The sequence below is a fragment of the Bubalus kerabau genome, chromosome 11 (assembly GCF_029407905.1).
Source record: "Bubalus kerabau isolate K-KA32 ecotype Philippines breed swamp buffalo chromosome 11, PCC_UOA_SB_1v2, whole genome shotgun sequence".
In the NCBI taxonomy this organism is placed as follows: Eukaryota; Metazoa; Chordata; class Mammalia; order Artiodactyla; family Bovidae; genus Bubalus; species Bubalus kerabau.
This window is the reverse complement of record NC_073634.1, coordinates 79904076-79916192: the sequence shown is the minus strand read 5'-3', so window position 1 is coordinate 79916192 and position 12117 is coordinate 79904076. Positions and strand designations below refer to the sequence as shown.

The window sequence follows — 12117 nt, the reverse complement described above, 5'->3', positions numbered from 1 at the left end:
TATATTATCGTCAGATCCGATTGCTTATGTCCAATCTTGCCTCATCCTAGCATTTGTAAAGGTAAATGCATAGCAACTTGCTTCTTTTTTTCTTGGAATTCAAAATTGTGCATATAAATAAGAGGACCCATGTTGTACAATTCCACACAGATTGTCTTTTTCCGTTACTGCTCTCATATGAGTACATTACACTGAATAGTGAGAAGGGCTGGAAAACTTTATTAACCCTAACTGAAATGTAACAGCAGATTCTTTTTAAATTCAAGTAGGGGAAAACAAATATCAACTTTATTCCTACTATTCAATAGAAAAATTACAAATACACACAATATTTGTTTGAATGCTCCTTGATTCTGTGAGGTCATTGTATTGAGAGAATGGTATGAGATTTTTTACTGAAATCTCTTTGTTGGGAGTTTTCCAGAGTGTAAATCCATTTGGACTGTAATTTGTATATTCTTAACAATGCAAATTAGTATACTGGAATTACCTTGCTCAGTCGAGCAAATATTTATTGGGTACCTACTCTTTCTGATCACCACGCTAGGTTCTGGGGGGGACAGGAGGTCAAGCAGGGTCCTATCCCTGTCAAGTTCACAACTGAGTTGGAAAGAGAATGAATAAATTTAAAATTCCCTTGGGTTGTAACAAGTTTAGCTAGAAGGCGGGTTTGGATAATTGTAGGGTTAAGTGTGATTCATAATCAGAATAAATTGGGGATATTTAAAAGAATAAAGATTGCTATCCCCATTCCAGATTTACTAATCTAGACTATTTTGGAGTATTACCCAAGGATATGTACACTTACAATGCTTGCTGGAGGAACCTCCCTGGTGGCGGTCCAGTGGTTAAGAATCTGATTTCCAATGCCAGGGACACGAGTTTGATCCCTGGTCAGGGAATTAATATCCTACATGCCATGGGGAGATTAAGCCTGTATAGCACAGGTACAGAGCTCTTGCACTCTATAGCCCATGTGACACAACAAGAAAAGCCCACATACCACAAGTAGAGAAAGCCCACGTGCTGCAACAAAGACTCAGCACAGCCAAAAAATAAAGTAAAAAAAAAAAATTAAATGTTCCCTGGATAATAGTGATGATAAGTTTGGGAAACATCAGACCAGATGATTTTTAACATCCTCTGAAAGCTTAGAAGACTGGGATTCTATAACTGAACTTAGGAAGTTAAAAATGAAGAAACAATATGGGGGTTAAAACCTATATGCATATTCAGGCTTATCATGAATGAAACATGAAGCATTTTCCCCAACTCATTTCCAACCAAGTCAATGAAAATTTGTATCAGTAATATGCCTGTTACCCACAAGAGGGCTCCCTGGAAAAAAAACAAAAACAACTCAAATCAAAATATCACAAAGCTTGATCTATTTAGAACAACCGCAATGATGCACTTGTTCACTGTAGAACATGCTTGTGATATATTATGGGCAATGTTTGAACCTTATCTAAAGGGACTTATGCTAAATTACCAAGACCCTTATTTAGTCTATAACTTTTAAAGCATAGAGCCAGAAGATTATTGTTAGAATATATGGTTAATGCATCATATATGGTAAGCACTAAAGACATACCATCCTCTTCATTTTCTGATTTTTTTTCTTATAAAGTCAATTTGTACACAGCTCATCCATTTTCTTTATGTTTTGAGCCTTGTACACTCTAAGGCTTAACCAGTATGTAGACAGGAACAATACATGGGATTAAATTACTACTACTGCCGGCAGTGATCTTGCTGAGGCACCAGTAAGACCATTGAGAGCACAGATAATATTTTTAAGTATCCAAATCTGGCTCTTGTCCCTGATTCTGTGGGACACTTGTCCAGAGTTTAATCTATGGGAAGTGCAGAGGACTTTTAGGCAGGACATTTTAGGGGCTGGCCAGCCTGCTTCAGGGATGTTCCATGAACATATCATTGAAGATTCAGAGTCACAACAGTTTTCCCCTACCTCCTCTTTCACTTGGCTGCTCTCCAATTACATTTTATTCAGGAAAAGTCGCTGGATCTATGTTAGCCTCAGGACAACATTTAAATTCATGTCACTGGAGGCATTCAATTTCTACAATCAGGGGTTTCCTTAGAGCTGCCCCAATGATGCATACTCATTTTGCCACTCTGACTCTGCACATCTGAACAGTAGCTCCATATGCTATGTGGACAGTGGTCACAGTGGGATCCTTGGCACTGAGCTTCCTATGTTCCTTGGGTTGATAAGACATTGGTATGAGGTGATGATCTGAGATTGGACTACTCTGAGTGAAGAAGAGCTAATTCGTTAACCATCACTGTCTATATCCCAGTTCACATGTTTACCTGGAGCAGAAGTGGCAATGACATATTTACTGTAGCTAATTTTGATATCATTTGCAGGAGGAAAGAAGATAATCCCCTGGCTTCTGAGAGCTCACATATCACCTGGCAGATTAAATATGAGAATTGTATTACCTGAATGGAGAAAGAAGGTAACTGAACTGTACAAACTCATTTAGAAGTGTATGGATTCTGTGTTGCAATATATATTGATTGGCTATTGTGGGACTTAAAACTTTAATCTGTTTTGCTAACATAACAGCATGCAAAGCTGTTGGGCATATAATTTACTGCCTATACATAACACAGAGCAGGTAATGGCACCACCTATCTCAATCTTACAGTCAGTCACTAGGTACCTGTTCTGGGTCAGGTTTCATGCAGAGAGTAGCAGGGGTTTTACAGGTAAGTAGAATTCCCTCTGAGTCTTTTTTTTTTTTTAATTTTATTTTATTTTTAAACTTTACATAACTGTATTAGTTTTGCCAAATATCAAAATGAATCCGCCACAGGTATACATGTGTTCCCCATCCCGAACCCTCCTCCCTCCTCCCTCCCCATACCATCCCTCTGGGTCGTCCCAGTGCACCAGCCCCAAGCATCCAGTATCGTGCATCGAACCTGGACTGGCAACTCGTTTCATACATGATATTTTACATGTTTCAATGCCATTCTCCCAAATCTTCCCACCCTCCCTCTCTCTCACAGAGTCCATAAGACTGTTCTATACATCAGTGTCTCTTTTGCTGTCTCGTACACAGGGTTATTGTTACCATCTTTCTAAATTCCATATATATGCGTTAGTATACTGTATTGGTGTTTTTCTTTCTGGCTTACTTCACTCTGTATAATAGGCTCCAGTTTCATCCACGTCATTAGAACTGATTCAAATGTATTCTTTTTAATGGCTGAATAATACTCCATTGTGTATATGTACCACAGCTTGCTTATCCATTCATCTGCTGATGGACATCTAGGTTGCTTCCATGTCCTGGCTATTATAAACAGTGCTGCGATGAACATTGGGGTACACGTGTCTCTTTCCCTTCTGGTTTCCTCAGTGTGTATGCCCAGCAGTGGGATTGCTGGATCATAAGGCAGGTCTATTTCCAGTTTTTTAAGGAATCTCCACGGATTCTTTAACCACGCTTCAGGAGCTCCGAGTGACCTGAGAAAGGAAAGGTGTATGTAATGAGATCTGTGTGGACAGAGCATGAGTAACGGCACTGAATATATTCTTCTTTTTTTTTTGACTCGTGGCATCTTAGTCCCCAACTAGGAATTGAACCCAGACCCTCAGGAGTGAAAACACAGAATCCTAGCCACTGGACTGCCAGGGAATTCCCAGGGCTTAGACTTCTATGATGGGAAATGGGATAAGGCAGGAAGTCAAAAAGGGGAAGAACTGTATGGGCAGGGGTGGAATGTACGCCTGAGGTCATTTTAAAGGATACTTAGCAACAAGCACGTGAGATTGACAGCCACAGCTGCCACTACACTCTTTGTGGTTGTACGTTTCACACATACACAAAAATGCAGGCCACTTTTTCTCAAGTCATCATCACTTTGGAAATCACTCTGCTGTTTCTGTCTTGGGGAGGAGTCCTGCTCTATACATGGTAGGCAGACCTTCAAGATGATCTCCAAGATATTTGCTCCCTGTTGCTCCTGTGTTCAGGTTCCTTATTATATATTGAAAGGGAGACTATCCAGGTGAACCTAATCTACTCACGGGAGCACTTTATTTATTTTTTAATTTTTATTTGCTTATTTATTTTTGGCTGTGCTGGATCTTCGCTGCTATGCCGGCTTTTCTTTAGTTGTGTCGAGTAGGGGATAGTCTCTAGTTATGGTGCATGGGCTTCTCATTGCGGTGGCTTCCCTTGATGTGAAGCATGGGCTCTAGAGCTTGTGGGCCTCAGGGGTTGTGGCTCCTGGGCCCTAGAGCACAGGCTCAATAGTTAACGGCTCCGCAGCATGTGGGATCTTCCTGGATCAGTGATCGAACCAATGTCTCCTGCATTGACAGGCAGATTCTTTACCACTGAACCACAAGGGAAGCCCATGTGAGTCCTTTAAAAGCAGAGATTTTTCTCAGGCTGCAGGCAGAAGGAAAATCAGAGAGATTCCAATGGTGAGCGGGAATCAATGGGCTTTACTGGTTTGAAGATAGAGGGCCCACATGAGAAGGAATATAGATGACCTTAAGGAGCTGAGATGGGCCTTTGCTGATAGCCAATGAGGAAATGGGAATCTTAGTCTTATATAGCCCACTTAACTGAATTACGCCAGCAGCTGGAATGAATCTAGAAGTGGGTTCTTACTTGGAGCATCCAGGTTAGTCCAGTCTAGCAGATACCTTGATTTTAGCCTTCTGATACCCAAAGCAGGGAGCTCAGTCGCCTGCTTGGACTTCTGACCTACATTATTGGGAGATAATAAATAGATATTGTTTAAGATCACTGAGTTTATGGTAACTCCTTACACAGTAACAGAAAACGAATACACCGTGTGTGGGCATGTTTGCATTATGCCTAGATTCCCTGTTAAGCGTTTTAACTTGTCAGTTCCTTTGCATATATATTCTAAAATGACAGTGACAGCTAAAGAAGAATAATGCTGTCTTGTATATAGACAGATGAAATGCCTGTCTCTCCATCATTAAAACACTTTGGTTGCTTTTTGGGAGTTGGGGGTTGTTGCAAGGAGCCACCTGCCTTCTGAGGTCCCACCTGTATGGAGACCATTTGCCTACCTAAGAGAAGTAGCTGAAGAACTACAGGAGGAAATCGTGGCACAAATGGCCTGACATTAAATTCAGTTCTCCATCTTAAATTGACTCTTTGATGTCGCTCAGAGAAGCTCAGTGAAATGTACATTTAACATTCTTCGTTCTGTATATTTTGATCTTTCCATCTGACTCTGGTATGTTTGTGCCTCTCCCCTCTGGAAGAGTTGGTTTGCTTTTATTCCACTTATTTTTATTCTGTAGAATACTTGAAGAGGTTTTGGGAGCCTATGAGGACAGTGTAATGCTTCCCTAACAGACATTCCAGATGGCCTAACCATTTAGGACAGGAAATGCAGATCCCTGCCACAAGAATTTTTGGAAGTCCTGCCATTTTCTCAGGATCTGGCTGGGATGTGAGCCAGACCCCTGAAGGCTCAGACTTCTGCTAATACCTCTTTTTCCTTGCGGAACTGCCAGAACTGGAGGAAATACTTTATTTTTCCCTTCAGAATGCACTTACAGCGTCAGCCTGAAACTTTTTGTAGTCTTAGGAATCAAATGCAGTGTAAGCCGCCCTCTCACTGGAGTCAGTTGATAATGTCTTCAGAATCCTCTCTCTTTCAGTTCTTGCAGAGTGTAACTCCTTCTCCCTTGTGATCGCACTTCTGCCAGAAGAACGAACAAGCACCACTCTGAACTTTTGACCTGGTACTTTAAGTGCATTTGAATCCATAAAACGCAGAGAAAATGGCCTTTGTCGTCACTAACTCCCTCCTGCTCATCTACTAACGGGTACAGTATAAGGGTCCCCGGCAAGGCAGTCTGGGGTATGCTTGACATAGCCAGGACAGGACTGTCAGATGGTGTTTAGACTTCCTTATTAAACCCTAGGTATAGCACCATGACTCCCCAGCCCACAAGGGATTTTATTGAACAATTCTGGCCCACTGGCCTTAATCTGTATCTTAAGAGCGATCCATTTCTAAAAGCTGCTCTTTGAAATTGGTAGGAGCTCTATATGTAAAGGGCTTCCCAGGTGGTACTATAAAGCACCCTGCCTGCCAATGCAGGAGAGGTAAGAGACTCGGGTTCGATCCCTGGGTTGGGAAGATTCCCTTGGAGGAGGAAATGGCAACCACTCTAGTATTCTTGCCTAGGGAATACCATGGACAGAGGAAACTGGAGGGCTACAGACCATGGAGTTGAAAAGAGTCAGACATGACTGAAGCGACTTGGCATACACGCACATACATGTAAAAGTTCTATTTTGCAAATAAGATCATCTATACCACTTTTCTGGGCTTCTGTGGTGGCCCAGATGGTAAAGAATGTGCTTGCAGTGCAGGATACCTGGGTTTGATCCCTGGGGTGGGAAGATTCCTTGGAGGAGGGCATGGCAACCCACTCCAGTATTCTTGCCTGGAGAATCCCCATGGACAGAAGAACCTGACGGGCTACATCCATGGGGTTGCAAAGAGTCAGACACAACTGTGCGACCAAGCACAGCACACACAGCACATACCACTTTTCTAGATTCTACAATATATACACTGTTGATGCTAGTCATAACATAGATAGCTAAGGAGACCCTACTGTGTGGGTCAAGGAACTCTACTCAGCACTCTGTGGTGACCTAAATGGGAAGGAAATCCAAAAGAGAGGGGATTTATGTACACATCTAGCTGATTCACTTTACAGTAGAGACTTACACAACATTGTTAAGCAACTATACTCCAATAAAAATTAGTTTAAAAATAAAAATTATTTTTAAAAAATAAATAAGTAAATATAGCCATGTTTTGCTCGCTCTTGGAGTACAAAACAGTAATGCACCATTCCTTGACGCAACCTTCACAGACAATCAGCACAGCATTGCAAAAGGCACCTCAACCAGGGAACAGGGATGTGGCCAGGAGGGGAAGGAAGAGGAAGGACTTTGTGCTCTGAAGCTGCAGGCATGGGAGATGGAAGCCCAATATAGAAGGGTCCTGCTGCTGAGTTGCTTCATGTGACTGCCACCTACCCTTTTCTCCTTTTGTAAGAGGGACAGCAGGCCTTTGCTTTCCAACTTTACAGGTTATAAAACTGTGATTCAGAGAGATTGGTATTGCTTCGGAGCCCTTGGGGTGTCTCCCTTTAGGTTAGATTGTAAATGACTGTGAAAATGTGTCTATCTTTTGTGGTCTCAGTTTCTCTCAATAGCTTTTCATCACACCCACTTTCATTTTTCCCCATCCTCCAAGAAGTCCCTGGGGTCATTATACAATTTAAAAGAGCAACACTTAAGAGCTTGGACAACTATTGGTACCAGTGGAGTTAACTGCACATAATTTTGCATCCACAAGAGCTGGATTTAAATGTAAATTCATTTTCCAAATGATTTGTTGGAAGAATACTTCCAGAAGAATACTAGTTGTATGTTTTTTGTCTTTGGAGATTTTCTTAGCCTTTTTACTCTTATCTCAAATCATAGCCCTTCTTTCTTTCTTATAAATCCTCAAAAAATTCTACTGTCTTAGTGAATAATTGTAATAAAAAGATGTAGGGTTCTAATATTAATGTTTAAAGTGGGAACTAAGTGGGTAAAAGGTGCCATCAACCTGGTTTCTTTCAAGAAATGTACAAAGATGGAGCTGAGATAGAAACATGATTTTGATTTTGGAAAATTGTTTAGCTTATCTCAGCCTCAGTTTTCTCATCTATAAATTGGGACTGATACCATTGACCTTAGAGAATAGTTGTGCAAATTAAATAAAATTATAAGGAGTTCTTGCTACTATACTCATAATTCATTAAATATAAGCACCTATCACCTTAGATCCCACCCATGACCAGTCAACAAATGAACAGTTCTTTGCTGAACCAGGGGCTTCCCTTGTGGCTCAGCTGGTAAAGAATCTGCCTGCAATGTGGGAGACCTGGGTCTGATCCCTGGGTTGGGAAGATCCCCTAGAAAAGGGAAAGGCTACCTACTCCAGTATTCTGTTCTGGAGAATTCTATGGACTGTATAGTCCATAGGGTTGCAAAGAGTTGGACATGACTGAGCGACTCACTTCACTTCCTGAACCAAGCACTGGCAAGCTAGGTGCTTAGATGAAAGAGAAAAGAATATATGAATCTCAACTTTGAAGATGTTTCAGTGTACTGAGAGACAAGATAAGGAACACAGAAAAGTAAAACTTTATGGGTCAGTTTCTGCCCCATATTTCTCAGTATCACTGTGAAATATTCAGTTCTACTCTCACCCCCAATGAACTGTATCTATTTGTGCAAACATAGTTTCTTTCCACTGCTGTGAAGGAAGAGCTGATGTGTGGGTGTCCTCACTTTTCCCAGTGAGACCTGTAGAGACCAGGCTCAGACACATCCTTCTGTGGTAAGTCCACCACATCATGGAAGCCTAGCATGAAGCTCAGTCTACTCTGCTGGGTGTTCAATATAGTGTTTATTTTAGCATATGCTGCTTAGTTTTCTTATTAATTATAGAAAAGAAAAAAATAACTCTGGGACAGTTCCAAGAGAAAATATTTCTTACTGCAATTTTTAATTATCAATTTGTCAACTAAAGTTGACATTCCTAAAACTTCCTTAAGGAACTTCCTCCAGAAGCAGACAGCTCCTCCATAGGAAACTCTCAATCCCCAGGTTTTAGATACATTTCCATAATTTAGATGGTCTAAATGACAACAAATCAGTTGTACAGAATCCAATTGTACAGAATTCAGTTGTACTAGAACTTAATAAAGTTCTAGTAAGTCAGCAATAAAATAGATTGTTTTTCTAGTATCCTTTTCATTTTCTTCTCTTTTATTATTATTTTTTTTGGTGAGATGGCCATTTTAGCCAATAGAATGTTCACTAATGTAATATCCAGAGGAAATAGCCATTAGGACATCAAAACAATGGAGAAGATACATGAAGTGAAGTGAAAGTTGCTCAGTCATGTCCAACTCTTTGCAACCCTATGGACTATACAGTCCATAGAATTCTCCAGAACAGAATACTGGAGTAGGTAGCCTTTCCCTTCTCTAGGGGACCTTCCCAACCCAGAGGTCGAACCCAGGTCTCCCGCACTGCAGGTGGATTCTTTACCAGCTGAGCCATAAGGGAAGCCTAAGATACATGAAGGTAACAATCAATTCAAATGTCTTTTTTTTTTTTTTTTTGCCTTCAAAACACAAGAATTAGGGTTAAGGTGGTGGTCCAGTGCTTAAGAATCTACCTGCCAATACAGGGGACATGAGTTTGATCCCTGGTCTGGGTAGATTCCACATGCTGCAGTACAGTTAGGCCCCTGCACCACAACCACTGAGCCTGCGCTCTAGAGCCTGAGTTGCAACTACTGAGGCCCACGTGCTCTAGAGCCTGCTCTGCAGCAAGAGAAGCCACCACAATGAGAAGCCCACTCACTACAACTAGAGTAGACCCACTCACAACCATTAGAGAAAAAAGTAGGCACACAGCAACAAAGATCCAGTGCAGCCAAGTTCATTAATTTAAAAAATGAAAACAAAAAGCTTTCAAACACTCCCATGAAAACTGCTCATGGATATTCAGATGTGAGTTTTAGACAGGAAAGAAGACACTGACAAAGTCCATTTTCATTTCATCTCTAAAGACAATAGGAAAATAAAATTAGAATGAAAATAATACCTATCATTTTGCATTTGCATTGTGTGTTAGGAATTGTTCTGAGTGATTTGTATTTATTAACTTTTAACATTCTCACTACTCTATAAATATTCCATTTTACAAGTAAGGAAACAGAAACAGCAAGGTTAAGCAATCTGCCTAAGAATATACAGACTGCAGAGTTGGGTTTTCATAAATGTCTCCAGCAAGATAAAAGGAATTTGAATACAGTTCTCTGGCCATTTGCAGATATAGAGAATGAGTATGATTCCACGCTAGTATTTCAACTTGGAAACAAAGATATGAGCTAGGACATGAACTGTCTACCAGTAAAGACTCACCTTTAATGCAGACTTAACATGTAAAACCTAACCAGATCAAGGTCACCAGAAGATTGGATGCAGCCAGAAAAACTCTCCTGCCATCACTGGGCACCCAGTCTAATACATTCTCACATCTGTGATAGATATTTCACTGGATTTTCTATTTTGCACCATGAATGTCTTAAGAGAAAGAGCTATGAGCATCCTTCCTGGATTCTCTTTAAGAAAATTATAAACTCCTCTCAGTCAAAAGTTACATTTTAGTCATCTCTTTCCAGCCCTTTCCTTTGAATCCAGTCCTAGCAACGTGCTTGAATGGCACATATTAAGTGGTCAGCAAATGGTAGATTAAGTTTTGAGTGCCTATCATGCATTCAAGAATATAGAAAGTATTTTGCAAACATTTGATTTTCTAATAAATCAAAGAGCATGAGAGGTACCCTTGGGGGAATAACGGTGACCATCCTTCACTAACAGAGAAGGCAATGGCAACCCACTCCAGTGTTCTTGCCTGGAGAATCCCAGGGACAGGGGAGCCTGGTGGGCTGCCGTCTATGGGGTCGCACAGAATCAGACACGATTGAAGTGACTTAGCAGCAGCATCCTTCACTAAGCTCTTCACTCCCTCACATTCCTGATTATGGTTGAGCTTTGTGGCTATAACAATGGGCATAGGATATAAATATTTAAAGAAAACATAAAGAAAAATAAACTGTAAGGTGATTAATGGAGTTAGTTATCTAATTATATAATAATAGAGCATTATGTCAAAAATACTTCATTAAAAAAAGAACAATTAACTATAATTAAATTTTAAATTTGATTGAAGAATGTTGAATTCATTACAGCATCGAGGAACTCCCAGGAACATTCCTTTCTATTACTGCTGTTTCTTTAAGGACAAACCTTCAATTCACTTGTAAACATGTTTTTTATTTTAATAAAAATGTGTATTTTTAAAACATTCAACCAAAGATTCGGCTACAGAAAAGAAGTTACACTGTTAGAGGATGAAACAAGAAGCAGAGTTAGGAGTTGAATATCTCAGTAAGTTCAGTTCTATTTGTCATTATCTCTCTCTAAAATGGGGACATATAGGAAGAAATGCCAAATACCACCCACTTGAGAGAGTAGAGAGGCTCCAGGAACTAGTGAGACAATTGAAGAGCGTGAAAAAGTATAGTTCTTATTTTTCTATGAGTACTCTTATGTTAATTATACAAATGTAGGTGAGGTGCTCTAAGTAGTTGACCCTTCTGAATCCTTCACTAGCTTTTAGGTTTCCCTGGAAACTATTTCTTAACTACAGCCCAGTGAGAATTGGTAAATAAAAAGTAATCATTGCATTTGCAATTGTAATTGTGTGGATATTCATCACCACCAAGGACAAAAGAATAGAAATCAGAAAAGTTCTAGGGATTCCCTGGTGGTTCAGAGGTAAAGAATCTGCCTGCCAATGCAGGAGACACAGGTTTGATGCAAGAAGATCCCTGGTGCAAGAAGATTCCTCATGCCTTGGAGCAACTAAGCCTGTGCACCACAACTATTGAGCCTGTGCTCTGGAGCCTGGGAGCTACAACTACTGAGCCCATGTGACATAACTACTGAACCCTGTTCATCCTATAGCCTGAAATCCGCAATAAGAAAAGTCACTGCAATGAGAAGCCTTCATATAGCAAGGAGAGAAAAGCCCACGCAGCAACGAAGACCCAGCACAGCCAAAAATAAATAGACAAGTAAATGAAATTCTTTTTTAAAAAAAAAAAAAAAAAAAGCTTTACTCCCAACTCTTTCCAAGGTAAGTTGGCCAATGTATAACTTCTCTTATTTTCTCCGTAAATTCACAGCATAAGGCTAGTGTACCTTCCTCTCCACTTCACAGGGTGGTGGTTCTGGGTGTCAAATGAGTAATATATATGACGTTATATCTTATAACACATAGAATATTTTCCAGTAGAAGTTATCAGATCAACAGTGACTACCTATAGTTGCCTTATCCTGGACAATAGGACACCAGCTAGCCTGACATGGATCTTTTTCAAATGCTTAAGTCATGAGACACATGTTATGCTTTTCATAATTCCAGTTGCCATCAA

General features: G+C 40.3%; 2 long non-coding RNA genes across 3 annotated transcripts in view; one reads left to right on the top strand and one right to left on the bottom strand.

Moving 5' to 3' along the window:
- The window catches only part of LOC129623415 (uncharacterized), a 98482-nt gene that overhangs the window by 51267 nt on the left and 35098 nt on the right, over window positions 1-12117 (bottom strand). The window contains exons 2-4 of the long non-coding RNA XR_008700516.1: window positions 5586-5730; window positions 3862-4754; window positions 3172-3502 (exon numbers count right to left, since the gene is read on the bottom strand). This is a non-coding gene — a long non-coding RNA (uncharacterized LOC129623415). The remainder of the gene's footprint in view (window positions 1-3171; window positions 3503-3861; window positions 4755-5585; window positions 5731-12117) is intronic.
- On the top strand, window positions 4593-7899 carry LOC129623414 (uncharacterized). 2 transcript variants are annotated; one of them, XR_008700515.1, is made up of 3 exons: window positions 4593-4671; window positions 5690-5857; window positions 6923-7899. It is a non-coding gene; the product is annotated as an uncharacterized LOC129623414 (long non-coding RNA). The 2 variants fall into 2 exon arrangements; XR_008700514.1 differs by lacking the exon at window positions 4593-4671 and adding an exon at window positions 4874-5259.